This window comes from Perissodus microlepis, chromosome 14, assembly GCF_051167445.1.
Source record: "Perissodus microlepis isolate ML-2025 ecotype Zambia chromosome 14, ASM5116744v1, whole genome shotgun sequence".
In the NCBI taxonomy this organism is placed as follows: Eukaryota; Metazoa; Chordata; class Actinopteri; order Cichliformes; family Cichlidae; genus Perissodus; species Perissodus microlepis.
In genome coordinates, this window is record NC_140474.1 from 16,671,040 (window position 1) to 16,677,039 (window position 6,000).

The following is a 6,000-nucleotide window of genomic DNA, read 5'->3' on the forward strand; positions in this document are numbered from 1 at the left end:
GAGTTGCTATATACTGATAACAATCACCAAGGGCGTAGATTTGGTTTTGGCATTGGTGGGGACGGATGATTCAACCACTGAACCCTGCCCTGTTTCTTCTTTTTTTCTTTTTGTCTTTGCTTCTTAATAAAATGAGGAGAAATACACTTGCCTACATATCCTATTCTGCATGCTTTTAAACCATTTAAAATTACAATTCCTAATTTTATATGTGAATTACATAATGTTAAATTACTATTAAACAAATGACTAAGTATTTTAGACTTTAGTTTACTTCAGCCATATTCCATATAAATCAGGTATCATACAAAAATAAAACTAGCTTCAAATACAGTCATGACAATAAAAGAATATGACTTTAAGGACTTAACAACATTAGTTCAGTTACTTATACAAAACTACTCATCTAAGATCACCACAAAGTAAAAGATCTCTCAGCAAAATTATGCAACATTTTAGGCACACTATTGCCCCTATCAAGTCAGTGAGCTGGGACTTTTTATTCTAAACATGAACTACTGTTACAGCAACAGACATGGACTACTGGTGCCCCACACAACAACTCAATGTCCACTATGTGAAGGATCCAAACACATGCCTTCTCCTCTCGTTAGCTGAGATGAACTGCTGGCATATTTGTTTTACATCTATACTGTCCAGTCTCTCCTGGTGGATATGGCATCACGTTACATGGTTACATACAATGGTGGACATGGTTACATAGAATTTTAGACTGATGTGGGCCAAGCCTAGCACATACTTGCCAACATTGAGACCTCAAAATTCAAAAGGGCTGTTGGGGGTTGGGGGGTGGGAGTGGTATACATATACATATATATATACAAAAATTTGAATCTTACAATGTTTATTTATCGGATAAAATAAGTAAAATGTCACCGTTATTATTGTCCGGCCGGAAACAGGCCGGGGGTGTCCAAATTCGGAAGCTGCGTCCACCTGAGGACCCGGCCTTCGCAGTCTAAGTGGGCCGGGTCCTCCGAAAACCGGGTAGGCCGGAAGTGAGCGACTGTGATGATCCAGCCTTCAGAATTACGTCACGAGCTCTCTCAGTGGAGTGACCCTCTGCCGTCTGCTCCTTGCTATCTAAAATATAACAGGACACTGGCGTAAATTCTCGACCATCTCACACTTCTGTTTAATCAGTTTTCTGTTTGACGTTTATTCAGCTGTGTGAAAACCGCCGGACAAACCCTCCCGAGGGATTAATAAAGTTTTATTTAATCTAATCTTATAACTTTAATCTCAGCCAAACCCATTTACTCACGATCAAATAAAACACTGAAAAAGGCCAAACAATAACATGTTTAAGTTATTTAAGTAACTTTAGCGAAAGACCGCGGGGGTTTGAAAACAATGTGCCAGGAGTTTGCTGTTCTCGTCGGCTCAGATATTTGAAGTTTACACAGCTACATTCTCGCTTGAAAATACGTTAAAAGTTTATTTTGCGACCCAGAAAGAGTAATAAGAGTAATATTAAAACTAAGTAGCTGTAGTAATAGTAGCCATTGTTGGAAACTGGAAATGGCTGGGCCAGTCTGGGATATGGTTTTTCAATTTTGTTGACCAGGTGGGAAATCGGGGGAAATTGGGGAGAATGGTGGCTCTGGGAGATTTTCGGGAGGGGCACTGAAATTGGGGATTCTCCCGGAAAAATCAGGAGTGTTGGCATGTATGGCCTAGCATAGCCTGTAACATTATTATGACGGACACATTTTATGAGTGAACTTGACTTTAAGTGACTTACAGGTTTCTTTGAAAACTACTTTCTTATATCCAGGTTCTTCCTTTTTGCTGCCGTCCTCCTCTCCTCCTTGCAGGTCCTCGCAGCGCAGGCTTGCCGCTGCTAAAACTAAACAGAGCTCCCTGAAAGGCACAGCCAATCACATTGGCCATATTTGTCACATGAGGTAGAACTCCAGTAGAGCAGCGGTCCCCAACCTTTTTTGCACCATGGACCGGTTTATGCCCGACAATATTTTCTCGGACCGGCCTTTAAGGTGTCGCGGATAAATACAACAAAATAAAACTAGTACCGGTACCGAAAAAAAGAAAATTTATTCATAACACACGTGAAAAGACCCAGGAAAACCGAGTTAACGATAAAAACGATAACAAAATAACGCTGAAAACCGATAAAAACCCTGAAAACTATACATTTCACACCTGAGCCTCAACTCTCGTGGCCCGGTACCAAACGACTCACGGACCGGTACCGGTCCGAGGCCCGGGGGTTGGGGACCGCTGCAGTAGAGGACATAATTTAACTCTTTCTGCACCGCTGGGTGAATGAGACACAGATCGTTTTTCTTTTTTCTTTCTATCGGGTTTGTCTTTCTTTACTTGAAGAGATCAAATTATTGGTGGGGACAATTCAATAATCGCTGGATATTGGTGGGGACATGTCCCTTCCGTCCATGCCAAATTTCCAATGTCAAGAAACAAAATTTGAAAATGAGATCTTGAAAACTGTGGACACTAGACGGGTAACAAACAGACCAACAAACAAACAGAACCAATTACATACTCCCTCCCTTCATTAGGAGAACAACAAAGTTTACATGTGTGAATATGGTAATTTGAATTCAATTGTTATTGTCAATAGGGCTGAAACAACAATAGCCACATTGGTGATAAAATATGGTGGCTGTAGCTCAGGTGGTAGAGCAGGTCAGCCACTCATGAATGGGTGAATGACTGAATGTAGTGTAAAGCGCGTTGGGGTCCTTAGGGACTAATTAAAGCGCTATACAAATGCAGGCCATTTACCATTATATAATTGATACACTGTTCTATATTTAGGCAATAAAACACTACAGATTAGTGAAACTGGCTGTTTTTGAACTTCTGTTTGTTATTTATGACCTGTATGTCTCATTGATCAGAGCTTATACACCTTGAAGTCAAGTTCTAATTCAAATTAATTTCTGGATTAATTTGACAATAAGAAATAATGAGGTGATCCATAGTATACTGTTTATCAGATACTACTTTGAGTGAAAGTTACTAAGAACGTTTGTTTTGAAACCACTTAAAATGTTTATACAGTGAAATGAAGTAACACCTCTTGTGTCACTTTTGACCAGGAATATTTTACTTTTACTTTTAGGAATGTTTTACTTTTTTTAAGTTGGTTTCTCTCCTCCTCGCCAACAGTAACATCAAGGGTGTACGAATGTTGAATAAAACACACACGCAATTGTGTTAAAATTAATACAATTTATTTTGTGTGTTGAAATCCTCTTTGTAGACAAAATCATGGAATCTTGGGTCAGTCTACTCAAATGTGCAACATTTTTCAGACATAAAACTTTTACATTGGTCAAATTTGATGGGAGGGTGTTACAGCTTTACATCTTAACAGGTGTTACAGGTTCTTTAAATGTACAGTCAACCTTCTCAGTATGTGCTCATGAACTACACAACAGATATAACAGCATGGTTGCAAGTGTAAAAGGTTGCCTGTCTCTGTGTCTTGTCGCTGTGATATACTGATGACCTGAACCTAGTATCCTGCACCATTTTAACTGAATAAACAGTTAAGAAAATAAATGGCTATTTTAACAGCAACAACAAAAAAAATTCAAAGAACAGGAAAAGAAAATGCTCAGGAGAATAACAAAGTTAAAAGCTTTATTTAACAAATGCCATAAATGTAACAAATGACAAAAATGGGAAAATAAACTTCCAAGTAACCTCAAACTAAAATTTCAAAGAAAATCAAAGGTCAGGCAAAAAATTAAAATTGTGGCCAGCAGAAGTGACCCTTATTGTGGCCCTTAGAAAACCAAGGGCTTTTCTCCGTTCTCTAATTTGTACCTCCTCTGCGCCCGCATTGGATATACAAATCACGATGGGATGACTCTTCAAAAAACTATTCCTTAGTATTCACGGGTTCTTTCATTTAAGATGGCAATGTCTTAACTTTCTGCCTTTTACTGTTTGTGTGTGTTTATTGGTCTGCGGCAAGAAGGTCCTGGGCTTAGATCCAGGCTGGGGCCTATCTGTGTGAAGTTTTCATGTTCACCCTCTGGTTTACTGTCTCTCATGCATTATTCCTGCGAGGCTTCAAAGAATAAAATTGTCACGGGGTGGTTGTGTGGAAGCAGAAAGATCGTCCCACGTGCAGGCTGACATGACCTCCAACACAGCTTTATTGCTGAAATTCATCAACTTAAGAACAAAATACAAAACTATGAAGGAGAATGGACAGGATCAGGACCTAGGACTAAAAACAAGTCGAGGTACCATGAACACAGAGCACCATAACCTCGGGGAATGAATTATGTTGATGTGACAAAGAACGGAGGAATACCCAGACAATATATACACAGCAGGGAATCAGGAAAGCAAGGACACACCCAGAGAACACAGCTAAACAGAATCTAACTGACAAGACACAGGAAGCAAAACTAAACATAATGCACCTGAGACAAGGGGGTATCACAATAAAACAGGAAACTAACACTGAGACAGAGATTGAGACACACAAACATGACTTACTGGGGAAATAAGACAAACTATCGAGACAGGGCACAGAGGGACCAGACCGACAAGAGAACATGACTGGTGAGACAGAAGGTAAACAAATATGGAGACAAGACTGATTTCCACAGGAGATGGTGGGGGCAAGAACCAGAGATGAAACTAGGGCAGACTGGAGATGAAAGGGAACTAAAATAATCAGACAGGAAACCTGGTGGATTATAGATTAGCTGTGCTGACCATCTGATGCAAACCTTATGTCACTTGGAGCCAAGCATACTTTTTTAAACTGATGGGCATAAAAACCAAAGACGAAGAATGTCTTTACCCCAATGCTGTATTAATAGTATTAGTTAATAATTAATTTTGTGTGCCCTCATAGACGGTATGACCAATAATCACCATCCAATGTTCTCATGAACGTGGCAGAACCAACCTGATTAATGCAATTAACAATACAAAACAGGTTGGAAGAGATAACAAAAAAGAAAAAAGAATCTGTCTTGGAGTACCACATCCTCCACCAGCGGTAGGAAATGAAACCTCACCACTTCCCCTGCATACCTTACCATTTTCCACTGAGTCAGCTTCTCTCTTCTTTGCACACTGAAAATGTATTTCTTTCCCAAGTTTCACATTTCCTGTTCCTGTCTTTCCTTGGATTAGACAACACCAACTGCACAAGAGGCTCAATGTCCATCACAGTGGTGACCTCCTGCTGCTAAGGTGAATTGAACTTGATACTGCTGGTTTTTGATAACTATTGGTGAGGATTAGTGTCTAAGCATGGTGGTGACCTCTGGTCCTGAGATTTAATAACCTCCAACAATTCTAATGTCCAATAAATGCTGCTGTGCCCTAATGACTTCGATCATGTTAATCTCTGATTACCCCTGAGGTGTAATAACATAGCATAGCATAGCATAGCAGTGATCTCTGATTGTTTTTTGTATTTGATGCATCCACTTTGATGAGTTTAGTTTTGCCAACTATAGTTTTCACAAACTAGCACACAATAAAGATGAAATGAATGTGTAAAAATGATTACAATCTCTCTTCTTATAGACTCTACTGCAACATCATCCACAGCATCACTAACAAAATCCACTTTCCCGTTTCTTTAGCATCAATCTGGTTCTGCTTTTGTAATTATCTGCAAGTAAAAATAAAAATAAAGAAATGCCAAGCCAGAGTTTTTAGTCCCAGTTGTACTTATTGTGGTAGTTAGTATTTTTTTCCCCCCTCTGGTTCTGGGGAAAAAAAACCCTGTGGTGGTACAGTCTGCGGCTTGAATCATCCATTTCAGTGACGCTGGGATCTGGAGAGAGTGTGGGTGGTGACAGTTGGAAAGTCACCACCCGCAAACTCAGCCAAACACTAAGGAAAAACAAAACAATTCTCACTACAGCTGTCTGTGTCCTGGGTCCTTACTGTTTACAGCCAGTAAGTCTAAAAGGATATTCCCTTGATCTGGCCTGGTATGTGAAAAGAGAAACT